Genomic DNA, 27,510 nt, shown 5'->3' on the forward strand with positions numbered 1-27,510 from the left:
CTCTGCTAGAGTTAAAGCAGATCACTCTTTAAAGCCTTTTTTGTAAATCATGTTAGTTGAGATTCTGATGCTCCGATAAATTGAACTCCAGAATTGCTTAAAAAACACTTAGATTACAATGTTCTGCCAAAATCTTTAATCATCGTATTCCAATCTTTGTGCAGTGATATTAACCTCTTTATAATATTCTAAATGTGTGAATAAGTGACTTGTTCTGCTTGGATCTCCATCATTTTAAGATGTTTTATTTTGTTTTGAATCTTATTGATTTTGATATTTGCACCAGCTTATTGATTGACTCTTATCTCTTGTTTAATTTCCAGGTATTTTTTCTGTATGATTCTAATTGTTAATCTGTCTTACTGATCCTCATATTTGTGGCCATGGTATTCATTTTATAGTGCCCACACTGTGCTACATACTTATGTCATTTTGTTGTTAAAAATGTTCTGTTATGGACTCAGAAAGGAAAGAGACAACACTGAAAAGTAAGAGCAGCCTAATATACTCCACATAAAATACAATATCAACACTATGGCAGTTTCTATAAACTCTCAAAGCCTATACCAGGGTAAAGTTTATATTTTCAGTAGGACTCAAGGGAATGTGCATTTTTCTATCAACACTAAAAGAGCTCGAAAATATGTTGAAATCTTATATGTATTGTATTTGTTTTGTCTACATAGGAAAGTGCTTCTGTGTGGCCTATTCTTTCTTGATGTTCTCTAGAACTGACCCTCTTGGTAGTTTTAAGTCTCCTGTGTTGATCTAAAGAGGTTTTTGAAGTGTTGTTTAGGAGCTCTGGTCTGACTTGTGTTTCACAGGGTTGGGAGGATATACTGCAAAGAGTGGCTAAAACAAGAATCTTTTCTATGGGGAACCATAATTTTATGAGTATTTTATATCTTGGAGTACTAGTCTTTTTTTAAATAGAACAACAACAAAAAAGACAACTGTATAAAAGAGAGTTCATCTTTGAGTATGTCCCTATAAGTGCTCCACTTCAGGTGTGCATACACCCCATGTGCCTTCGGTTGGAGATTTTACACAGCAGTGCCCATTTGGCCTGTGCATGCTCTCTACTCTGCCTTGTCCACTGCACTGTGGCTATACAGAGCTATGTGGGTGAACCAGCCTCAATTCCTTCTCAACTGCCTCAGCCCGAGACAGATCCTTAGCAGTGTTCGAGGCATATACCTCAACTGCAGTTTTTCTCATAATTTTACTTAGCTTAGTTAGTTATAGTAGTAGAAGTTAGTTATAATTAGTAGTAGTTTAGTTAAGAAGTTGTAAGGACCATTGCTCTTTCTGTTTTTCCCTGCTGGGAACTTTAGATTGCTGGGAGGGGGTATGCCTGACTCTCAGTTTTAAATGTTACCTTTCATGCTGAGAGTCTATCCTGGTGAGCAACAGGCACTCCAGGTGCATCTGTCGCCTTGGGGAGTCACACATCCCCCAAAGGTGTAATTTTGCCTGGACTTAAAATTGAGATCCAGAAAGAACAAGGAGATTAAATTGCTCCTCCTTATGAAGGAGAGCTCCTCCTGTCCAGCTTCTGATCTGGGCCATGGCACCCCCCACCCCCTGTACACTAGCCTTTGAACAAGTTGAATGCCTCACCCATTTTGGCATAACACTACCCTAGAGCTTCAAGAATCCTCTCAAAAAGACTCTAAGAAATGGAGCTTGGGTTCCCCAGGTAGGGAATCTACCTCAAAGAAACCCTGGTCGCCAGTTGAGACAACTTTGACACTTGCTCGTCCCCAGCTTGGTACCCATGAAGCTGCAGATTCCTCAGGTACTCTGAGCAACAGTAAGCCCAAAGAATCTAAGGGTTCCAGCTCAGAAAGATCTTTGGTACCTTCAGTGAGTCGAGGTGACAAAGAGAAGAAGACTACCTCCTTTAAGTCAGTACCAGTAGAATCAGCCAGACCCTCAGTACCTAACATTTTGGTACCTCAGAAGACCAGACTAACATCCAGCAGACACTCTTTGGAGCACATAAAGCCTATGGTACCATCTGCTCCCTCTGCCACAATCACTTCTGCTTAGGTTTCTGCCTCAGTACCAACCGCCATGTTGGTATCTCAGGAGTTTAGATTTTCAAGGAACCTTGTGCTAACAGAGATGACTGACTCCTCTTTTGTTCAGCACTAGTCCATTCTTGGTACTAAGGACCCCTAAGTGTCAGGACATTGACCTGATAGTGACAGAGTCACCACCTTTTTCTACCGGTCCTCCATATGCTCCAAAGTGAGTTTGAATATGATGATAGGATTTCTCATTGGTCTTTGAAATTTCACTTCAGGGCTCCGATTTCCAGAGACTTCTAGAAAGATGGAACATATTTGTGAAAGACACCCTGAAGCTCCATCCTGGTGGTCTGAGCACTCTTCAGTGCCTCCACCTATACCATATGGGACCTGTAGTGGTTCGTAGTGGTCCCTCCCTGTCACGCGCTGAGGGAGGCCACTCTGCCTCACTACAGGCCCCCTCATTGGCCATAGTAGGATTCATGAGTGGCATACTACCAACAATTCTATAGGACCCCTAGAATCACTCTTTCCCATGACCAGGGTAGACAATCTTCCCTACCCTCGTCCTTTCTCTTATAAAGGCCTCAACCTCAATAATATACTTTCAAGGAACAGGAGGTCAGAGTGGACAAAGATGTCACCCCACCAACCAACATCTCTTCTTCAGCCCCTGATGAAGCAGTCATGCCTCCCCCACCATCCCTGGCTGATGACTCCATACAGCTCCAGGACTTCATTAAAAGGCTAGCAGACTCCTTACAAATTCAACTTGAGGAGGTTAAGGAGTCACAATACAAACTGCTAGGTATTCACTACCTATTAATGAGGCTCTGTTGGATCTTGCAAAAGTAAACTGGCATACCCCAGCAACAGTACTGTTCACATTATGTTCCATCTAAAGATCTAGAGATTCTGTTTTCTCATCCCTCTCCCAACTCCCTAGTTGTCGAGGCTGTAAATGAATGTAGAAAACACACTAAATCAACTCCGTATAATAAAGATCAGAAGTGTCTCAATTTATTTGGTCACAAATCATATTCATCTGTGACTGTGCAGTTTAGAATTGCCAACTATCAGGCATTGGTGGTGAAATGCAATCACACCAACTACTCAAAGTTTAGTTCATTTATTGAGAATCTACCATGAGAGCAGAGGGACCAGTTCCAGGCAATCATTACAGAGAGTCGGCTCCTTGCCAGAACATCTCTTCAGGCTTCTCTGGATGCCACTGACACAGCTGCTCACCCTATTCTATGGTGATAGTCATGAGAAGGGCCTCCAGGCTTCAACTCTGAGGATTTCTGATGGAGGTCCTTCCCTTCAATGGCTCCAAACTGTTCGCGGAGAATACAGATAAGTCTTCGCATCCATTAAAAAATCCAAGGGCCACTTTGCGTTCTCAGAGAATTTACACACTGGTGCATAAAAGGAAATTTAGTTAATCCCAGACAGCACAGAGATCTCATTCTGCTCAATTCTCTGCTCCCAGAGGTCTTATGAACCTCAGTGAAAGAGGCAGAGGTTCCAGAAAAAGAGACCTGCTACACAGGCATTGACCTTACAATCCTCATAATCGAACCATTGATTTGGTAGCGTGGTCAAGGTTCTGAATTACCCCCTGCCTTCCTCTGACCAGCTGGAATGGTTCACGTACCTTCCTCACTTTGTGGACTGCCTTTCTCACTTCCATCAAGCTTGGGAGCATATCACCATGGACATATGGGTTTTGGAGATCATATCAGCAGGATACTCCATCTATTTTACCTCCCTCCCTTCGTGCCACCTCCTTCTCTATCCCTTTTCAGGAACTCCTCTCATGACCATCTCCAAAAGCAGGAAATAGACTCCTTCCTGAACTTAGGCATTATAGAACCAGTTTCTGTACAACATAGAGGGAAGGGGTTTTATTGCAGGTACTTCCTGGTTTTAAAAAAGAATGGCAAGTGGAGCCCATTCTAGTTCTAAGGCTCCTCAACAGGTTTGTGAAGACACAGAAATTCAAAATGGTAACACTTGCAGCAATAATACCATCATTGGACATAGGGGATTGGTTCTCAGCCCTTGACCTACAAGATTCATATTTCCATGTAGCGATCCACCCTTCCCACAAAAGGTTCTTCTGTTTCATTCTAGGTCAAAACAACTTTCAATACAGAGCACTTCCATTCGGTCGCTCTTCTGCTCCCAGAGTGTTTTCAAAGATTCTGTCAGTGGTAGCAGCTTACCTTTGCAGAAGAGGAATCCTAATATTCTCAAATCTTGACGATTGACTGCCAAAGGGATGCTCGTACCACGAGAACTCAGTGGCCACTCAGAAGTCCATAGAATGGGACTGCAGTTAAACATTCAGAAGTCCACCTTGACCCCGGTGCAAATATTGGAGGTCCTAGGAGCTTACCTAGATGCGGTTGTGGCCAAAGCCTCCCTCCTAATGCACAGGTTTACAACCCTATTGAATTTAGTCACTACAGTCTAAATCAGCCCCAGACATTGGTCAAAAACTGTCTCCAGTTGTTGGGCCATACTGCAGCTGGGAATTTTATGATAAACCATGCAAGGCTGGTTGGTGCATGCAAAGTCATATCAACATCTCAGTGGCTTATCTTCCGGGCATTCAAAACATCACTGCAGATACCCTCAGGAGGTGTTTCTTTCAGGATCACAAGTGGGAGCAAACTCCCATTATTCTTCACTTCGTATTTCAGTGCTGGGGCATCCCTGAGATAGAACTGTTCACCACAGCCAGAAACAAGAAGTACCCCCAGTTCTGCTCAAGAGGTGGACTGGGTCTCCACTCCTTGGGAAATGGCTTTCTCCTTCACTGGATGTTGGGTCTGTATGCATTTGCTCCAGCTCCACTAATATCCGAAGTGCTGATCAAGATAAGGAAAGACAGGGCCAGAGTTATTCTGATGGTTCTGACATGACCAAGACAGACAGGGTTTCCTTGTTTCATCAAGTTGACTGCTTGTCAACTGATCATCCTCCAGATCATCCCTCATCTTCTCTCTCAGGATGTTTGTCAACTTCTTTACTCCAACCTTGGTGTTCTTCACCTCAAAGCATGGCTGATTGATGGTTCACAGGGTTAGAATCAACCTGTTCTGAGGAAGTAAGAAGAATATTGTTACATAGAGTAGTCTACCCATAATACTTACCTACAAAAATGGAGGAGATTCAGCCGCTGATGTGACCTAAGACACCTTTCATCTGTGTTCTCTTCATTATTAGATACACTAGATTACACCCTAGAACTGAACAATTCAGGTTTGTCTTTTGAGTTCCATTAGGGTACATTTGGCAGCCATTACAGCCTTCCGTTTCCTGATGGAGGGTTTTTCAGTGTTCGCTCATCCAATGATGGTGAGGTTTCTCAAGGGATTGGGAAATCTTTTCAAACATCCTACCCCAGTTTGGGACCTCAACTGGGTGCTTAGATGCCTTATGAGACCTCTTTTTGAGCCAATGGCAACGTGTCCCCTTCTTGACTTGTCTATGAAAATGGCCTTCTTGGTAGCCATTACTTTTACTCTAAGAGCTGGGGAGACAGGGCTCTGATGGCATATTCCACCCTTCACAGTATTCTTACTGAAGGTGTCCTTTGATTACCACATTAAACAGTCTATTCATTTCCCAGTTTTCTTTCCTAAACCACTCCTGAATAAGGTGAATGCAGTATTACATGCACTTGATGTCAGAAGGGCATTAGCCTTTTACTTGGACAGAACTGAGCCATTTAGAAAATCTCCATTGTTTATGTCTGTTGCAGACAGGTCTAAGGAATCTCCAGTTTCCAAAAAAAAATTCTCTAGATGGCTATCTGGCTGCATTACCTTTTGTTATCAGTCTCATGATCTCCAGCCTCCTTCTAGAGTCATAACCTATTCAATGAGACCTTTTTCTACTTCAGTAGTCTTTCTTAAGAACGTTCCCATTGATGAAATATGTAGATCCTTAACTTGGACTTTCATACACACCTTTTCTGAATATTATGCAGTAATTCATGACTCAGCTTCTGGTGATGTGTATGGCTGTACTGTACTGTCTTCAATTTTGGTCTCCATTCTGAAGCTCCCCCTCCTTAGAGGGTACTGCTAGATAGTCACCTGTCGTGGAGCACCCATAGGGACACTACTTGAAGAAGGAGACGTTACTCACCATGTATAGTAACAGTAGTTCTTTGAGATATGGTGCATCACTACACTCTCGCTTTCCCCTTTGCTTTGGAATTCTCTGCTATGGAGCTTTGTGGTAGAGAAGGAACTGTGAGCAGTTCTCCCATGCAGCTTTAGATAGCTATGGTGCAGAGCACGAGGTGGAGAAGAGTGCATATGCTGTCTGAACAGGCACTTCTACTTAAAACTTCAATCAAAGGTGCCTGGGGAGCATATATTCCTGATGTGGAGCACCCATAGGAACACACATCTCTAAGAACTACAGTTATTGCACAGAGTGAGTATCCTCTCCTTTTTATTTGGAACTGATGTCTAGTTAAAATATAGAAAATGAAGGTTTTAAAAATTATTTAGGGCCTGAATGGGTGTATGCAAATACCATAATTGCATACGAAATTGTCATGTATAAGTGGCCAGCTAGAAGTATAACTGGCAATGTGCAGGTTTAAATAGCTGACTTGCATACACTCATGTATTAAGATCAGGTTCTAGAGTGGAGGATATGGTTGAATGACTATTCGATGTACTGAAAAGTTATTTCTTTTGCATGTGTCCCCCTCCTGCTGAAGATGGTATAGCTGCTTGCTGTATTCCCACAAACAAAATTTTTACTTCCATTAGTATCACAGAGTCAGTACAGCTAAGATAGGATGAGTGGGATTCTCCCCACCACATGTGTTATCAAGAAGATTGTTGGTTGACAGATCTCTTGTTGTCTGATGAAAGAATAGGGCTTGGCTTTTAGGTCCCAACTTGAATTTACAAATTTTGAATTTGGAAACTTTTTGACTTACAAACCAAGCAAGTCTGATATGGAAGTCAAAAAAATTACTGGAATACAACCATGTCACTCTGAGAATCACTTTTCTGAATATAACCTAATTTTCCAGGTGGCTTTAAAAGCACATACAGATGCAAATAATTTTAAAAAGCTTTTAAAATGCTGTTAATGTCAAACTTATGTGAAGGGCCAAATACTATTACACTGTTTTATATTTTCAGGGTGCTGTGCAACTCTTACAACACCTTTGTGTGAGGTTCAAGTGAGGAAACCAATGACATGACTCTTACTTTACACTAGTGCAAATGAAACTGGAACTGAGTAGAGTTTGGCATTCTCTCCTTTTTAGCTGTCTCTCAGAAAAGGTGTTTTGCTCCTTTTCCATGGAGTATGCTATAATACTACTGTATAGTATTTCGAGATGGGAGATTTGACTTGAACATGCTTGAATCTCAACTAAAATTTGGGTCCAAGAAGATTTAGTTACATTTTCTCAGTTGTATGCCAGTATTTCACATTGCACGCGTCCACACTTTCTGGATTTGGCCAGAATTTGAAGTATCAGGGTAATATAAGACAGCCTGTTCTCAGTTGGATTTCAGCCTAATATTGATGCCAAAGAGTTTTGGATAAGTCCGGATGAGCATTTTAACTTCTGAATGCGTTATTTGTTTGTTTGTCTTGATACTATCGCTTTGTTGCTAGTGATATCATTAACAAGAGTGATGTGCCAAGACTGAGATGAAGCATAATCCTTAGTTTAAATGATTAAAGGATTAAATTGACACAGTAATTACTTTTCGGGTCCCTAGATTGTTTTAATAGTAAGAATTTATTCAGCAGTTAATGTATAGCTTAAGTACTGATCACCCACAACTAAGAAGGGGAAACGGAGAAACAGGTCAACTGACTTGTCCAAGGCCACAGAGGGAGTTGGTATCAGAGTCAAGATTTCTGATTCCAAATCCCATGTCTAAAATTACTGGAGCACACTTCTTTCTTCTGTATAAAGACCATGTCCTATAAGGATGATATCAAATGGAGAGTCTGTTTAAATACACTGATTTAGCTTAGACAGCATTATTTCAAATTTTCTTTCCACTCCCAAAGGACACTAAGCCCTGTATAGACATACGGTGAAAAGACCGCACCTGTCCCAGACAGTTCAACTGCTTTCCATTAATGTGGGGACTTTAAATGCTTTCAGAACCAATATGGCAGTTCCTTACCTATAATTTTTCTCTCCTAAGTCCCTTTTATAGAGCAGGGCTTAAACATTTCCCATTTGACAACAGGAAAAAAAGCAGATCTCTGTGGTGTAACTTCCCACCGTGAAGAGTGATTATTAGCTGGACCTACTGGGAGATTTTCCCATGGAATAACATTGTTTTTCCTACCTCTAGACTTTATTCTGTATAGTTACACAGAGCTCTCTTCACCATGCCTGTGTGTAGATGGTGCTTTTTCTTGCTTCGTGAACCTGGCAGAAAAAGTCATTTGGGGAGAGCTTTCTTGAGAACCATGGAAACAGAAAGTCTACCGGAGGAAATGATGCATGAACATACTCTCTACCTTTGCCCAATGGGAATCTAGATAGGATTTCTCTGCATGGAAGAGTTTGGCGCTTCCTCACTCCTCTGGCCAAGCACAAAGTTCCTGGAAACTATATTGTAAGTGTAAAGGACGTCTTTGGGACCTTTCTCCGCCCTCCTATTTCTTTATGTACCACCAAGTTGAGGATTCGCAGGGCAAAGTGAGAGTTGAGCTTCAGTTTAGCAGACAGTATTGGTAATTCATAAACACCTCAGGATCATTCCCCTAAAAAAGCATTCCATCTTGTTTCTTAAAACCCTCAGAGATGACACTTGTATGCCTGGGGAGTTGATGTTCAGGCCTTTATCTAGTCCAGGGATTGGCAACCTTTGGCAAGCGGCCTGTCAGGGAAATCCACTGGTGGGTTGGGACGAGCCCCCATTGGCCTGGAACAGTGAACCGCGGCCAGTGGGAGCTGCAGATGCTGCAGGTAAACAAACCATCGTGGCCCACCAGTGTCACGTGCCAACAGTTGCTCTGATCTAGTCAATCCTGACAGAATGCAGAAGTATCAAATATCAGCCAGGAGCTGGAAGGAGATTGTTAAGGATTATGGAGTATATTTTAAAGCTTTTAAATACTTGATTGGATTTTTATGAAGTACAGGATTTATACAATAATCAATATTTAATTGTTGGAATCCTGCCAATTCTGCAGCTGTGAGCAAGATGTCTAGGACTTTGCTTTTCAGTACTGGCTGATTTTAAATATTAATAAAACCTCTCTTGTTAACCTTGGCTCACTGTTAATTTCCACCACTCCCTCCCAAAAGAGCTTTGTTATAAATCCCCTTCTCCCACGCACCACCATCACCAAGAACCTTTTTCTTGAGGGGTGCGGAAGTGGTTTCATATTGGATACAGATGCAAAAAAGCATCCCCGATATACAATGAGTCTAGCTTTCTCATTTGCAGTTTTGATGGTGATGGAAGCAGAAGAATTGTTAAAAACTAAATGGCAAGCCCCTAAATATTTAGAACTTCTATGTGCAAATTGACTAAATTAACCTAATACTGATTATGATTCTAGCTGCACAGTACAGAATAAAAAGTGAAACATAATGCTGTTCTGAAAACAACATTGTGATGTTAGAAATAAAGGAAAGTTGGGGATCACTGGTGGAGAAGAGTGATAGAAGATATTGAGATAAGTGTGTTAATTCTCAGAACAAAATAAGATTTCTCTGCCAATCAGAAATCAGTCATGGTCTGATACAAGGCTACAAAAATGAGCATATTTTTCTTAGCGTATGGCATGAAGAGTTCCACCGGTACAAAATGCAGATGTAGCAACACAGAAGCTTCAATTAGATTTGAATTTTTGAGTACACCTATTTTATTTAGCAAGCAAACTTCTTTCTTCAGAACTTTAAGCAGATATAGCCCTACCTGGGTTCAGGTTGCTTTACAGTATCTTATCAGTTGTTTTTGACAAGAGAGTGGATGGGTGTGCAGATGGTCAGGTTGCAAGCAAACATGCAAGGTGTTCAGTTTCCTTTTTCACCCTCTTCTCTTCCTTGATTTTCCCCTATACACACCTGTCAGATCCTCTTCTCCCTGCCAACATATTCTGAATTCCCATGTACACACTTTGGCAGATATGGCATTTTCCTGTATTATCCTGGACAAACCTTATTGAATTATGTTGAACCTAACTAAATTAAGTTTAAGTATCTTAGGGGTTCATTGTATTAAAAATTCAAATGTTTATGTATCATTGTAGGATTATATGTAACATTGTGGGGAGGGCAGAACCAGTGTCAACCCTGGGCAATATTATGAGCTTCAGAGGAGTTTTAAAACAATGGGCCAGACAACACCGAACTTGTAGCTTATTAGCAGGCATATAGGTTCTTTTATTGTTTTAATATGTTTTTGCTGTAATGCTTTTACTTTAAGAATAAACATGCTTGCTTAGGAAGAGCTGTGTGATACCTTATATCTGTGGGCAATTACGCATTTATAGCCTCTGAGGAGAGGGAAAAGCAAGGCCTGCTTAGCCAGTCTGACTGGTTGGGCTCTCACACAACGTAGGCAGGGAACCGTGCCGCCTGGAATAACCTTCATCAGGAGGGAGAGAGATGAGTCTCTCCCTAAGAGAGGTGATGGCTGAGGAGCCAGGAGCCTAGACTGGGTTCCCTTGCTGGACCATAAGTGGGGGGGAAACAGGTGCAATTGCCCTGAACTGTGGCACACTTGTTGGTTCTTCTCCAGTGTATCTCTTAAGCCAGCATCAGCCTCACACAAGCTTCTGTATTCCCATGCTAGATGATTGCTAGGGCACCCCCAAAAGATTTGCAGAAAGGTCCTGTAGAGTACGCATGAAGCTCAGTTTGAGCTTTCAATTAAAGAAAAAGGAGGCATGAAATGGAGGAGTTGAGTTTCCTGAGCCATACTTTCCACTTAAGGTGAGTTTTGCCAGGTCTGAGAGTGTTAAAAGAGTTACATTTAAGGGAGTTTAACTTTGTCTTACAACAGGCTCTGAAGATGTCTGTCTGTAGTATCAAGAAAAGGAGTACTTGTGGCACCTTAGAGACTAACCAATTTATTTGAGCATGAGCTTTCGTGAGCTACAGCTCACTTCATCAGATGTTTACCGTGGAAACTGCAGCAGACTTTATATACACACAGAGAATATGAAACAATACCTCCTCCCACCCCACTGTCCTGCTGGTAATAGCTTATCTAAAGTGATCAACAGGTGGGCCATTTCCAGCACAAATCCAGGTTTTCTCACCCTCCACCCCCCACACAAATTCACTCTCCTGCTGGTGCTAGCCCATCCAAAGTGACAACTCTTTACATAATCAAGTAGGGCTATTTCCTGCATAGATCAAGGTTCTCTCACATCCCCCCCACCCCCATACACACACAAACTCACTCTCCTGCTGGTAATAGCTCATCTAAACTGACCACTCTCCAAGTTTAAATCCAAGTTAAACCAGAACATCGGGGGGGGGGTAGGAAAAAACAAGAAGAAACAGGCTACCTTGCATAATGACTTAGCCACTCCCAGTCTCTATTTAAGCCTAAATTAATAGTATCCAATTTGCAAATGAATTCCAATTCAGCAGTTTCTCGCTGGAGTCTGGATTTGAAGTTTTTTTGTTTTAAGATAGTGACCTTCATGTCTGTGATTGCGTGACCAGAGAGATTGAAGTGTTCTCCGACTGGTTTATGAATGTTATAATTCTTGACATCTGATTTGTGTCCATTTATTCTTTTACGTAGAGACTGTCCAGTTTGACCAATGTACATGGCAGAGGGGCATTGCTGGCACATGATGGCATATATCACATTGGTGGATGTGCAGGTGAACGAGCCACTGATAGTGTGGCTGATGTTATTAGGCCCTGTGATGGTGTCCCCTGAATAGATATGTGGGCACAATTGGCAACGGGCTTTGTTGCAAGGATAAGTTCCTGGGTTAGTGGTTCTGTTGTGTGGTATGTGGTTGTTGGTGAGTATTTGCTTCAGGTTGCGGGGCTGTCTGTAGGCAAGGACTGGCCTGTCTCCCAAGACTTGTGAGAGTGTTGGGTCATCCTTTAGTATAGGTTGTAGATCCTTAATAATGCGTTGGAGGGGTTTTAGTTGGGGGCTGAAGGTGACCGCTAGTGGCGTTCTGTTGTTTTCTTTGTTAGGCCTGTCCTGTAGTAGGTAACTTCTGGGAACTCTTCTGGCTCTATCAATCTGTTTCTTTACTTCTGCAGGTGGGTATTGTAGTTGTAAGAAAGCTTGACAGAGATCTTGTAGGTGTTTGTCTCTGTCTGAGGGGTTGGAGCAAATGCGGTTGTATCGCAGAGCTTGGCTGTAGACGATGGATCGTGTGGTGTGGTCAGGGTGAAAGCTGGAGGCATGCAGGTAGGAATAGCGGTCAGTAGGTTTCCGGTATAGGGTGGTGTTTATGTGGCCATTGTTTATTAGCACTGTAGTGTCCAGGAAGTGGATCTCTTGTGTGGACTGGACCAGGCTGAGGTTGGTGGTGGGATGGAAATTGTTGAAATCGTGGTGGAATTCCTCAAGGGCTTCTTTTCCATGGGTCCAGATGATGAAGATGTCATCAATATAGCGCAAGTAGAGTAGGGGCTTTAGGGGACGAGAGCTGAGGAAGCGTTGTTCTAAATCAGCCATAAAAATGTTGGCATACTGTTGGCATACAGACTAACACGGCTGTTCCTCTGAAACCTGTCTGTAGTATGTTGAACTTGCTCTTTCTGAAAACCAGAGTTGGAGCAGCCACACATAAAAATGTGCCTATGGCACCAGGTTCAGACATAGTTTCACAGAGATCAGTACCTGGAGACGTGCCTATGCTGTGGTTGCAGTTGACTGGGCCACAGAGGTGACTTTAGCCATATCTAAATTAAGATACTGTATACTACACCTAAAATAGGAAAAGGGAGACTTTGGCTTGATTATACCATAGTTGGATGATTCCAGAAAAACATGGCACCCAGCTCATTGTCAGGCGTGATACCTCTTGCCATTTGAGCTACATTTCCTGCACCACTCATCCAGCTGTCTGTGGACAAGAAGTCCATCCTTCAAAAGAGCTGTGGTCAAAACCGCCATGAGATATTCAACTTCACCATGAGATATTGTTGGCTTATAGGATGGTAATCAATGGCAGAACATGGTCCACTGTCTTCAGGAATTGTGGCAAAGAAACCTGATAGTCCAGTACTATTCTCTCTGCCCTCACAGTTCAGGTATTTTTTTTGAATATAGTAGGATAAATTCTGCCCCTAGATACAGCCCTGCAATCACACTGAGTTTATTAAATACCTCTCTAAATGACTAAAAGTAGCAAATGAATTAAGTATATTTATACCCGTTTTAACAATTAGTCATAGCTTTAATGAGACCCTAAACTGATGTTAAAAATTAGGCTACAAAATTATCCATTAAACTTCAAAAATAACAAGTAACACTGACAAGGAATAGAACATTGCAAAGTTCCCGAGTTTACATGCTGCTATGTTGTTTTACCAAACACCAAGTTTCTTCATGTACCTTTTTGTATTTTACATATTGTGAAGTGCACCTTGATAGTTGATTTTCTATAGAACAGAACTTCACTAATTCATGTATTTTATGATCTATACAGAAAATCTGGCATGCTCTCCACCACTTAGCAAAAACTTAAAAGTGGAGGTAATCACTAGTTACAACGTTCCTAAAAATGTACGCTAGAGATCATTGACTAGTACAGGTTTCAGAGTGCTAGCCGTGTTAGTCTGTATCAGCAAATAGAACAATGAGTACTTGTGGCACCTTGGAGACTAACCAATTTATTTGAGCATAAACTTTCGTGGGCTAAAACCTACTTCATCGGATGCATGAGTGGAAAATACAGTAGGAAGATATATATTGTGACAGGGTCGGGCCAGATGGCTACAGGAGAGTGAAAGAAGGCAGATATATTAGCCCCAGGTTAAGTAGGTCCCCTTTCCCTGGGTAAGGTAACAGGGAAGGTTCTAGAACAATCAGGAACCTTCTGGAGACAATTAAGACAGACAGGCTGATTAGAACACCTGCAGCCAATCAAGAAGCTACTAGAATCAATTAAGGCAGGCTAATCAGGGCACATGGGTTTAAAAAGGAGCTCACTTCAGTTTGTGATGCACGTGAGGAGCTGGGAGCAAGAGGCACTAGGAGTTGAGAGTGAGAACACGGACTGTTGGAGGACTGAGGAGTACAAGCATTATCAGACACCAGGAGGAAGGTCCTATGGTGAGGATAAAGAAGGTGTTGGGAGGAGGCCATGGGGAAGTAGCCCAGGGAGTTGTAGCTGTCGCACAGCTGTTCTAGGAGGCACTCCAGACAGCTGCATTCCACAGGGCCCTAGGCTGGAACCCGGAGTAAAGTGTGGGCCCAGGTTCCCCCAAACCTCCCAATTCCTGGTCAGACACAGGAGGAGTTGACCTGGACTGTGGGTTCACAAAAACAGCCAAACTGAGGGCTGCCGTGAAGCTCCAAGGCGAGCAAATCCACCAATAAGCGCAAGACCCACCAAGGTAGAGGAGGAACTTTGTCACAATATATATATACACACAGAGAACATGAAAAAATGGGTGTTGCCATACCCACTATAATGAGAGTGATCAGGTAAGGTGAGCTATTATCAGTAGGAGAAAAAAAAACTTTTGTAGTGATAATCAGGATAGCTCATATCCAACAGTTGACAAGAAGGTGTGAGTAACAGTAGGGGGAAAAATAAGCATGGGGAAATAGTTTTACTTTGTTTACAGTACCTCAAGAAATATTATCAGAAATTACAGAGTGGGTTCTAATGATCAAAATAAATGAACAAAGTAAAGATGATGTTTTATCTTTGCTTTCTTGTTATGTTTGTTTACATACTCAAAATTCATGTACTGTTTCAGAATAGTAAATGTTTAAGGCTCAAGGAAAACTTGCAATTCTAGTTCAATACTTGGTTAACTCCTATAATTTTTGTTTCCTTCATGCCTAAAGTCTCACTTACTCACACAAGCTTTTTAGTAATAAGGGATCTGGCTGCTATTTTATTGCCAAATGTGTTTGGGGAAGGCATCGTAAATGAGAAATAATGCTTTAAAGTTTATTCATCTGGGACAAATCCAAGCACCATATTTACATTTTGGTCTGAAATTAACTTAATAAACCTTTTAATAAGAAACAAAAAAGTGAGGTGTGCGTTTAGTGAAAGCAAAGTATCTATGATTCTTGACAAAATTCTTAACTTTTTATATAGTTTTCATCTTTTGGAAAGGCACCATGTACTTCACCTAATTACTGGCAATAAAACTAAGTAAAGGATTTAAGACCTATGAATGTTACAGCTGGCGGAAACTATAATTAAGGCTGGCAAGACTCTTGTTTCCTTTAGGAAATAGGGACTTTAGATGGCTTTTAAAAGGGGACAGTAATTATTTTTCTTCCCATTTAGCATATATGTATTGATAAATACATGTTCCTTAGTCTTGTACCTTGGAGTAAAGTAAATTGCAAATAACAGTTCAATTAGATTTCTAAAACATGCTATTTTAGATCAAAAATACTTTTCTAATGGTAATTATCATTTCTTCTGACTGTGAGACTCAACCGTCTTACATCCTTTAATTACATTTTACTGCTGGTGATCATGAGAGGTAAGTAGTGCATTCAAGTTGATAGATATGGTTAAAAAGCAAACTCGTTCTAAGGAATGACACTTGTCTAGATGGTATTGTGCTTCAAAGCAGTAATATTTGTTTTTTTAAGTGTGAAGGCTGGGATTTTCAAAAGCACTCACTGTTGGCCTAACTCTGCTCCCATTGACTGGACTTTCAACCTTCTGTTTTAGATACTTTATCATTCCCTTAATAAAACTGCAGCCTGAATAGATACTAAGTATGGATAACAAGTTGGGAGGAGTTGTAAGTGCTTTGGAGGATAGGATTATCATTCAAAATGATCTTGACAAACTGGAGAAATAGTCTGAAGTAAATAGGATGAAATTCAATAAGGACAAATGCAAAGTACTCCACTTAGGAGGAAGGAACAATCAGTTTCACATATACAAAATGTAAGATGACTGTCTAGGAAGGAGTACTGCAGAAAGGGATCTGGGGTGTCATAGTGGACCACAAGCTAAATATAAGTCAACAGTGTAACACTGTTGCAAAAAAAGCAAACATCATTCTGGTATGTATTAGCAGGAGTGTTGTAAGCAAGACACAAGAAGTAATTATTTCGCTCTACTCTGCACTGATTAGACCTCAACTGGAGTATTGTGTCCAGTTCTGGGTGCCACATATCAGGAAAGATGTGGACAAATTAGAGAAAGTCCAGAGAAGAGCAACAAAAATGATTAAAGGTCTAGAATACATGACCTATGAGGGAAGATTGAAAAAATTGGGTTTGTTTAGTCTGAAAAAGAGAAGTCTTAAGTACATAAAAGGTTGTTTCAAGGAGGAGAAAAATTTTTCTTCTTAACCTCTGAGGATAGGACAAGAAGCAATGGGCTTAAATTGCAGCAAGGGAGGTTTAAGTTGAACATTAGGAAAAACTTCCAGTCAGGGTGGTTAAGCACTGGAATAAATTGTGTAGGGAGTTTGTGGAATCTCCATCATTGGAGACTTTTAAGAGCACGTTAGACAAACACTTGTCAGTGATGATCTAGATAATACTTACTCCTGCCATGAGTGCAAGGGACTGGACTAGATGACCTCTCAAGATCCCTTCCAGTCCTATGATTCTATAATAGTGTGACTTCTATCAGTGAGACAGTCCATGAAAATCAGTTGGCTTTCCAGCATATAAACTGACAAGTTATTCTCTGTGTATCAGCTTTGAAAATCCTATGAACTTGCTTCAGTTGTACCTAACTAGCATTATGTACAGATTCACCAGCAGTTAAAGTATGGTGAAAGTGAACTGTAACTTTTTCATGCGCTTTCTTGCCTGTTCTCTCAGATAAATTTTCAATAAAGTGTCTAAAAAAACCAAACTAATAGGTTTTACGCTGCCTGAGGTGAAGCAATGGTTAAGCCTTGTGCAACCTTTTTTCTGTAGGTATGTGGCAGTCTGACATGTTTCCCCCTTCGTTTTGGAGGCAGCTTTTCACGTAGGAGCATAGCAGAGAACAAAGGAGCTGCTGCTTGTTGGTTGGAGATTTGTGAATTTTGACACTTGGGTTACTTTTCACATTCAAATTATCTGTATTTTCCCCAAATAGCACACAAGTGTTTTGTAAAATGACTTTCTAGTCACAAGTCATATTTTCAACTAGACTTATACTGATGTGGCAACTGCCGAAGGTGACCAGATAGCAAGTGTAAAATATTGGGACAGCGGGTGGGGGGTAATAGGTGCATATATAAGAAAAATTCCCCCAAAATCTGAAACATCTCTGTAAAATTGGGACATCTGGTCACCCTAGTAATGCCTGTACAGTTAGCAGTCTGTCAGCATTTCCATCGGGAGTGGGCTGTAAAAAGTATGCTCCCAGCCAATACGTGGTATGCAAGGTTTGCATCCAAGAACAATGAAAACAACAACAACAACAAAAACCCCAAACACACTTGGCAGCCTTGAAATTAGAAGAACACCGACAAAACTGGGAAATTTGCTACTTTAAATGTTCTGTGCTCCTGAAAGTCAGGACATTAACCAATTCAATGTGTAAGGTGGATATTTTGGTTTGGGTTTTTATTGGTCACCGAACCTGCACTGTACCAAGTTCTAGAGCTACAGATGGATGTTTTTGGTTAACGTGGATGGTTTTATCTTTACTTCTTGGTTTTTTATTTATCTTTGACTATCCATTCAGCACTTCTGTGTTGTTATACATACCTTTATCCCTTTCTAAGCCTCTTGTTCAATAACTCTTATTCTCCTAATTTTCCTCATAACTTTTGGGAGCTCCAACACATTCTTCTATTTTGATACCTTCCTGACTTGCTGACTGGGCTCAGCAGATAGTCCTAGTGCACCAATAAGGCTTTGTATCAGGTGGGTCTTGGGTTAATGACTGTTGGGTGTGGGAGGTGACAGAAATCAGATGGTAATGGGAATTGTAGAGACTGAAGACTGAGTTTAATGGCTGCAGAAGGATGCTAAGTGGTGGGAAGCAGGGGTATAGAGTGGGCACGGGGGAGGTGCCCTCATCTCATCTTAGCTCCTCCCATTAGTGCCCTCTCTGTGAGACATCTCGTGTCTTCCTGTCAGTATCCCGGGCTGATGAATCTCCTCTGCACCATCAGACTGCTGTTCCTGTCTGGAGAACTATAGAGGGTTTGCTGGTGGGAGGAAGCTGTTTGAGCAGTAGTACTGGTGGATCTGCTCGCACTAGACCTTTCAGCACCCAGTCTCCCTGTCTCCTTGCCCCCTTATCAAAATAAGTCTGTGTGTATGTATGTTCATATACATATATAGCTAGGTATATATAGTAGTGATGCAGGGGTCCTGAGGGCAGAATTTGGATTGCAGTGGAAAACTGTTCTGTTGATCCGTGAGCTAGAATGGATTCTAGCTCACGGATCAACAGAACAGTTTTCCACTGCAATCCAAATTCTGCCCTCAGGACCCCTGCATCACTACTGCAGGCAATGGGTTTTGAGGAAAATTGTTTATAAAGCACACTAGAAATTTTTCTTCACAGCCCCACCTCCTCAGTGCGTACGCTTTCAAGACCCTATATAGTGAACCTTATTCGTTCCCAATCAAAGACCCATTTACATTTCTAAAAGCTTTAGGCTCAAATCCACTCCTCTCTGCCAGGGCTGGCTCTAGAATTTTTGCTGCCCTAATCAAAAACATTTTTGGCCACCCCCACTTTTTTTTTGTGCCCCCCCAACTCCGCCCCTTCGCTGCCCCTTCCCCAAATCCCGGGCCCCGCCTCCTCCCCCGGGCGTGCTGCATTTCCCCCCCATCCATTGCTTCCTGCAGCTCCCCCTCACAACCCCCTGCCCTAGCTCACCTCTGCTCTGCCTGCTCCCCTGGACACGCTGCCGCTCCGCTTCTCCCCCCTCCCTCTCAGGCGAGGGAGAGGCAGCGCATTCAGGGGAGCAGGCGGAGCGGAGGTAGAGGAACTGCTCCCCGCCCCAGCTCGCCTCTGCTCCGCCGCCGCCGCCTCCCCCGAGCGCGCCGCCACTTGGCTTCTCCTCCCTCCCAGGCTTGCCGCGTGCCTGGGAGGGAGCGGGGAGAAGCAGAGTGGCAGAGACGCGCTTAGGGGAGCAGGCGTAGGCGATCTGGGGCAGCGGGGGCACATTTCTAGGGACGGCATGGACGGCGCCGGAATGCCACCCCTAGAAATGTGCCACCCCAAGCACCTGCTTGTTTTGCTGGTGCCTAAAGCAGGCCCTGTCTCTGCAGGTGGAGGGACCTATGAGCACATCCTTTTGCATAATCATTAATGTATTTAGCTTCACAAAATGCCTGTGAAGTAGGGCAGTGCTATTATCCTCATTGTACAGCTGGGGACCTGAGGCACAGAAAGATTAGATGATTTGTCCAAGGTCACAGAGGAATTCTGTGGCAGAGCAGGGATTTGAACCCACATCTCCCAAGTCCTTAACCACTGGACCATCCACTCTCTCATGTGTAGCTTTTACTTTAAAATGGTTTATTTTTTTATTGTAAACTGAATTTGTATGGGGATTTTTAAAAAAAACGTTTTACCTGCTGGTTGTGAATTTTTCCACAAAACATTTTTTCATCAGCTGAAAGGCTGTATGAGAATGTTATGGTTTTGACAAACTTCCTTTGGAAACCTGCCTTACTTCCTGACAGCTCACTGGGAACCCCAGGGCTGCCAGCAGGGACAGAGATTAGGAGAGTACGGGGGGACATTACTTCCCCAAACCAGAGGTGATGCATGGGGGGCACAAGGTGTCATGTACCCCCCAGATTTTTGCCTTCCATTTAGCATGCAGTTTTTCTACAAACTGTGTGGCGTGGCTGCCTAAGGTGATGCACCCCACAATTTGAAAACTGCCACCTCTTGCCAGGAGATGGTAGATTAGAAGTTGGTGGGAGCCACCCGGCCCTCTCAGGCCCCTGGCTCTCTGTGCTGAGGAAGCAGGGGCGATGGCTGGCTGGCCAGCAACCCTCCCTGCCATGTTCCCCCAGCCAGACCGCCTCTGCACAGTTGTGTGCTCCTCAGGCAGGGTGGGCGCCACAGCTCTGAGCTGCGCCCCAATCCGCTCTTTCCTTTCCCCCAAAGGAGCCTGCAGAGCCTGGCTGCCATGAGATGCTCCCTGAGGTGCTTGTTCACCACTGCCTTGGCACTTCTGGCTCTGCTGCTGCTCCTGAGAAGCCAGGGCAGCAGTGAGTGAGTGCCTCGGGGGGCATCTCATATAATTAAAATAAGGTTCCTGTGCAGAGTCTTGTGTGTGGAATGACATCAACTCTTGAAGCAGACACATACAACTCTCCTTGGATTGCAGCAGGTAAAAAGTTCCCATTCAATGCAACTTTGTTTACTTTAATAATGATTGAAAGAACCTGACCAACACTACACATGCATCTTGTTAATATCTCATGATATATCACTAACAGCTTGGTATTTATGAACCACTGACAAGTGCGCCTAGTGCTGTACAATTGCATGGTCTCTGCTCACAGGAGCTTACAAACTAAGTTAAGTATTTGTATATTTCCTCTATATGCCAGTAACTGTTTATATATATTATACAATAAAAATCTGATGGCACACAATGGCACACAATAGTTAAGAATGTGCTTATCATTTTAGTGATACCTAATATTTCTCTGGAAAATGCTGTTGCGTGTGTGTGTGAGTGTGTGTGTGTGTGTGTGTGAGAGAGAGAGAGAGAGATGCAACTTCAGATTCCAGGTGCGGGATCTATAAATTGTAAAATAGATCTTACTCAATCTTTCATTTCCCTGCACATATGTCAATACGTGCAGCTAACAGGAGGGAGGATGAAGTCCTTTCTTTCAGTTTATTTTTCTGTTCCTTGCTCTTCGCTATCTTTTTAGGCATTGCTTTGTAATAAAATTAAATGAGAGAGTGAAGAATCACACATCTCTTTGTATGTCATACTTTGTTTCTTTACCTGAGTGTCATGGATCTTCACCTTTTCAGTTTTAATGTTTCAGATAATGTTTTTATCTTCTGTAGTTTGGGTGGATATGGGTTTGGAGCTGTGTTTTTGTTGGAATGCTGTTACTTTGGATCCCTGCAGTTTTCAGGGCTTGGAAAAAGTTAAAACTTACAATAATAGACAAAGTAAACACACTATTAAAGGGGAAAACATTAAATCTCTGTTTGTTCACCTGCATGTTGGAGATGCATCTGTGCACAGCAGCAACGGAAATACTCTAGATATTAAATTGGACAAAAATAAATTTGTTTAAATGCCCGAGACTTTGTTCCGATGGGATTTATGCCCCAGATTGTTGCTGCAAACTAACTTACATTGTGGCATGTAGAATATACGTTGGGGGGGGGGGAAGAGAGATAAACATAGATAATGACAGCTAGAATAGAGCTGTTAGTGCATGCGCCTGTGTGCGTGTAATTAAGAAATATGCTGTGACAGCCAGTGCATTTCTCAGTGATTATAGCATGTCTGTGATGTGGAAAGGCATGAGGCTGATGTCCAAGTATTGTAACCACCCAAGAAGTGCAGTAATCCCCTAAAAATTACACAGCCTGCAGAGTCCTATGGACAGGCTCCCTCCCCATCTTTAGGATTTTTGGGTCAATGAGATGAGTTGTTGGAGGGTAGGGGGTTGTTGGTTCACCTCCAAGCAGTAACCATTGCTTTATTTAAGGCCTGAGTCTGAAGTGTGGTATATCTCTCTGGAAGGAGACCTGCTGTCTCTGCTGCACTAGAAGTGGAGCCTGGCCACTTGCATCAGGGTCCATGTATACGTGACAAATCTAAATATAATGTCAAAGGACAGTTCTCTAAATGAACTGGGGAATTTGGGAACCACCATGTCATCAGCTTTCCCTCTCCCTCTGCTCCACGTTACTCTGCCTCTTTTTTCTGCCCCCCCCCCCTTTTCCTCCAGCTGCTCTTAAGGGCTGGTGTTTTGTTAATAGGTTCCCCCGTTATTCCCTTTCTTTTGGTTGCCAGTAGGTAGCAGAGCAGGCTCCTCCCCTTGTGGCCATGTTGATTTCCCAGCAGAGGAATGTGGCTGCATGAACGGTCAGTGGATGGGAAAAATCTCAGAGTGGCTCTATTACTTTCCTTGCCACAGAATGACTGATGACAACAGGCTTTGTGGGATATAGCATGGGTGTATGTGTGGGGGAGTGTGACTAACCTGGGAACACGAAACCTCTCTATAGCTAGCTTCCAACTTCAACAATTAGTGACGGCAGCCCTCACAAAGACTAGGGCAGGAAACTTTATCAGTGTTGCCAATGCTTGTGATTTTTTCATATTTTTCCTTAAAACCCCAGCTCCTAGAGTCATGTCATTAAGTGAGAATCTGTTGTTTTTTTTAAAGATACGTTTTTAGCCCAGATAGGTGTCTAGAAAAGCTTGAAAATGAAACCTAAATCCCAGAAGCCAGAAGGCAAATAAAAAGAACCAGTGGCATTTAACTGAGATGTGGGAGAAGCTGGGAGTGTTCAAGTCCCTGGTCTGTATCAGGATAAATACCCTAACCACTGGGCTATTGGCTACTGTCTGGTTTTGATCAGAAATTCCATTCTGGACCTGAGAAACCTAGCTGACTCATGTTTCCTCAAAACAAATACATTTATGCAAAAACGTATCTATTTAAAATATATCATCTCATGAGCTTTTTGAGGTCTGCCACATGATTTTTTTAAATGTTGGGGCACTCAACACTGTATGAATCGTTTTGGGCATTGAAAGGATACCTTTATATACAAATTCATGATTATGAAATCTTCCTTTTCACTGCAATATATACAGCATAATTTAGCAAGATAAGAGAAGATATGATGTGAGCATAAGAAGGATATGACTCTACCCTCCTACTTAAAATTATTTTTTTCTGTCTGGCAAGTATTCTACCTTTCCCCCTAACGTTGTAGTTATGTTCCTGAAAAATGCAACTTTAAGCGAAATGATGTTAAGCAAATCCAATTTCCCCATAAGAATTAATGTAAATGAGGGGGTTAGGTTCCAGGGAAATTTTTTTCACCAGACAAAAAGACTACACACACACACACACACACACTCTGTAAGTTTTAAACAAACATCCTGACATTAGCCCCCCCTGACATTAGCCCCCCCCTTGCAGAGGGCAAGAGCAGCACATGGCTGTGGGGGGGAAGGACAGCTGAACTGCCAGCAATTGATAGCCTGCTGGGCAGCTGTTGCACAGGGAACTTAGGGGAGCTTCTAGGGGGGAGCTGCTAGAGCGGCTGTCGGTCCATCATGGTTCCAACCACCCACCCACTAACTACAATGGGCTGCAAGTAGTGGACAAAACAAGCAACTGCAAAACAACTTTACAAGGGAGTAATGCACAACTTTAAACAAGCATGTTCCTTAACTGATCAGCCATGTAACACCGTTAACCGGGACGGCTTTAAGTAAGGAGTTCTTGTACCTCCGTTGATTTCCCACCCAGGGGCATCTCTGCCAGATCCAAATTAAAAGCTGATGACTATTTATATTGCAGTAACATCCAGAAAGGGGCAAGATCCCACTGTAGTAGTTGATGTACAAAAAACTTAGGAAGAAATGGTCCCACAATCCTTGCCCCCAAAGAGTTTTCTTTCTGAAAAAGACCAAAAACAAAGGTATAGGAATCAAGGATAAAACAAAGGGGTCAGGATGACAACAGGCGCATGTCATGTGAGGTCTTTTTTGGTGGGGTACTGACCCTTACACACTGCTGATTCTCTGTTTTAAATGGTCATAACCGTCCTTTTCTAGTTATATTTTTAAGTACTTTGTTTGAATATATTTGGCACAGATATAGAATTAAAAATGTCGCTACTTGGTATCAGATCTAAGTAGAGATGGGTCCAAGCCATTACATTTAGACTTTGAGCACCCTCAAAGTTAAAGTATGTTTGGTTCTAGTGTGTGAGTACAGAACCACCTTTGCAATAGCTTTTCTTTAAATTGACATGCGAAGTACCCTCTCCTCTCTCCCCTGCAATTGAAAAACACGAGACAAATTTTTCAATGCTCTTTCATTTAAAACAGAGACTCGTGAGAACAGTCATAGAAATGATCTGTAAGAATAGAAAATACTTATCAAGTTGAAAGTAGGGAAGCGTGTGTATGTGTAAACTAACTTAAAGGAGAGGATGTTACTGCTGTGAGGAGCTTACAGTCTAAACCAGGGATCGGCAACCTTTGGCACGCGGCCCGTCCCGGAAATCCGCTGACGGGATGCAACAGTTTGTTTACCTGCAGCATCCGCAGGTTTCCCGCGGTTTGCTGTCCCCAGCCAATGGGGGCTAGGGGAAGTGGTGCGGGCCGAAGGATGTGCTGGCTGCTGCTTCCCGCAGCCCCCATTGGCCTGGAACGGCGAACCGCGGCCAGTGGGAGCTGTGATCAGCCAAACCTGTGGATGCTGCAGGTAAACAAACTGTCCTGGCCCGCCAGTGAATTTCCCTGACTGGCCGCATGCCAAAGGTTACCAATCCCTGATCTAAATAGTAGGGTTGCCAACTTTCTAATGGCACAAAACTGAACACCTTTGCCCTGCCCTGCCTCTGCCCCAAGGCCCCACCCCTTCTCTGAGGCCCATTCCCCCTCTCTCCATCACTTGCTCTCTCCACCCTCACTCACTTTCACTGGGCTGGGGCAGGGGGTTGGAGTGCAGGGGGTGGGTGAGGGCCCTGGTGGGGAGTGCAGGCTCTGGAGTGGGACTGGGGATGAGCGGTTTGCTGTGCAGGAGAGGGCTACAGACTGAGGCCAAGCGGCTTCCAGGATCTCATGGATCCTGGAAGCCACTGGCATGTCTCTTCTCCAGCTCCTAGGTAGAGGGGCCAGGGGGCTCTGTGCGCTGCCATACCCGCATGTGCCACTACTTCAGCTCCCATTGGCCGTGGTTCCCAGCCTATGGGAGCTGCGGAGTCAGTGCTGGGGGTGGGGCAGCGCGCGGAGTCCCTGGGGCCGCCCCTGCACCTAGGAACTGGACATGCTTGAAAACCGGATGCCTGGCAACTTTACTAAACAGACAACCAGTGCGAGAATGCACTGAGAGACCCAGAAGATGGTACTAACTTAGATCACGTGTGAGTTTTAGTTTTGTTTTATGATAAAGTGCTTGGACCCTGGAGAGGATGCACATATAAGGTGAGGTGGTGGCCTTGGCGGGAGGGGATTAGGAGGCAGATGGGAGGGGGCAGTGGGCTGAGAAGAGGGGTGGGGCAAATATGGGATGTGCAAGTAACACCTGTGCAGCTCCACTAATTAGGTGGGTGGCTCTTCATTTTCTCGTGCGCAGCCGTCCAGGCCGCACACCTTAGAGGGCCCTATCTGCGGACCACCTGAATGGAGCTCAGTTTGAGAACCTGTGGACTAGGGTATAATTGTGATTGTTCTGTTTTATGGGGAGTTGAAAGGAGACAATAGATGCAGTAAGACTCAGTATCGTTTCCCAAGAAATTGCCCCCATGAGTAAAAATTCAGCAGCAGTAGCAGCAACAAAAGTTGGTGAAAACAAGCTTTGTGACACACAAATCACAGTGCCCCATTGTATACAAAACACTTGTAAACTGTATTCAGTCACTTAACACCAAGGCAGGCATTCTGTTTAGGTCAGCAGTTCTTAAACACTTTCATAGAGTTAACTATCTCTTTCAATATAAAGATTATAACACATAGCAATAAAAGAATGGCCATACTGGGTCAGACCAGTGGTCCACATAGCCCAGTATCCTGTCTTCCAACAGTGACCAATGCCAGATGCTTCAGAGGGAATGAAAAGATCAGGGCAATTATCGAGTGATCCATCCCGTCATCCATTCCCAGCTTCTGGCAGTTAGAAGCTTAGGACACCCAGAGCATGTGGTTGCATCCTTGACCATCTTGGTTAATAGCCATTAATGAATCTATCCTCCATGAATTTATCCAGTTTTTTTGAACCCTGTTATAGTCTTGGCCTTCACAACATCCTCTTGCAAAGAGTTCCACAGGTTGACTGTGCATTGTACTTCCTTTTGTTTGTTTCAAACCTGCTGCTTATTAATTTCATTGGGTGACCCCCCTGGTTCTTGTGTTATGTGAAGGGGTAAACAACACTTCTTTATTCACTTTCTCCACACCAGTCACAATTTCATAGACCTCTATCATATCCCCACTGAGTTGTCTCTTTTCCAAGCTGAAAAGTCCCAGTTTTATTAATTTCTCCTCATCTGGAAGCTGTTTCATAACCTTAATCAATTTTTTTTGCCTTTCTCTGTGCCTTTTCGAATTCTAATATTTTTTTTTAGACCCCCATCATTGTGTATGTATAGTTGGGATTATATTTTCCAATGTGCATTACTTTGCATTTATCAACCTTGAATTTCATCTGCCATTTTGTTGCCCAGTCACCCAGTTTTGTGAGGTCCATTTGTAACTCTTCGCAGTCTGCTCTGGATTTAATTGTGTTGAGTAGTTTTGTATCATCTACAAATTTTGCAACCTCACTGTTTACCCCTTTCTCCAGATCATTTATGAAAATGTTGAACAGGTCCCAGTGGGGGACCATTTACCTCTCTCCATTCTAAAAACTGGCCATTTATTTCTACCCTTTGTTTCCTATCTTTTAGCCAGTTACTGATCCATGAGAGGACTTTCCCTCTTATCCCCTGATTGCTTACTTTGCTTAAGAACCTTTGATGAGGGATCTTTTCAAAGGCTTTTCCAAGTACACTATATCCACAGGATCACCCTTGTCCACGTTTGTTGAATGCCTCAAAGAATTCTAATACATTGGTGAGGCTTTCCCTTTACAAAAGCCATGTCGACTCTTCCCCAACAAATTATGTTCATTTATGTGTCTGGTAATTGTTTACTATAGTTTCACCCAATTTGCCTGGCACTGAAGTTATGCTTACTGGCCTGTAATTGTCAGGATGTCCTCTGGAGCCTTTTTTAAAAATTGGCATCACATTAGCGATCCTCCAGTTCTCTGGTACAGAAGCTCATTTAAATGATAGCTTACGTTCCACAGTTATCAGAGTAGCTCTGTTAGTCTGTATCAGCAAAAACAATGAGGAGTCCTTGTAGCACCTTAGAGACTAACATTTTTGTTAGTCTCTAAGGTGCCACAAGTACTCCTCGTTATTTATCCCACAGTTAGTAGTTCTGCAATTTCACATTTGAGTTCCTTCAGAATTTTTGGGTCAATACCATCTGGTCCTCATGACTTAATTTTGTTTAATCCTTTCCACATAGGCTCCTCCTTTTCCCAAAAGTTCCCCAGTTCCTAATAAACCTAAACCCCTCTTCTTTACATCGTCATCTCATCCACGCATTGAGACCCTACAGTTCTGCCTGTCT

General features: G+C 42.9%; 1 protein-coding gene and 1 long non-coding RNA gene across 3 annotated transcripts in view; one reads left to right on the plus strand and one right to left on the minus strand.

Annotated features, from left to right (window-relative positions):
* RSPO2 (R-spondin 2) overlaps positions 1-27,510 on the plus strand; it is a 170,923-nt gene that overhangs the window by 33,463 nt on the left and 109,950 nt on the right. The window lies entirely within an intron of this gene.
* LOC125632758 (uncharacterized) lies at positions 3,147-19,110 on the minus strand. Its single transcript, XR_007355402.2, has 2 exons — positions 19,029-19,110; positions 3,147-5,140 (listed from the first exon to the last, which is right to left on the minus strand). It is a non-coding gene; the product is annotated as an uncharacterized LOC125632758 (long non-coding RNA).

Source organism: Caretta caretta, chromosome 2 (assembly GCF_965140235.1).
Source record: "Caretta caretta isolate rCarCar2 chromosome 2, rCarCar1.hap1, whole genome shotgun sequence".
NCBI classification, from domain to species: domain Eukaryota; kingdom Metazoa; phylum Chordata; order Testudines; family Cheloniidae; genus Caretta; species Caretta caretta.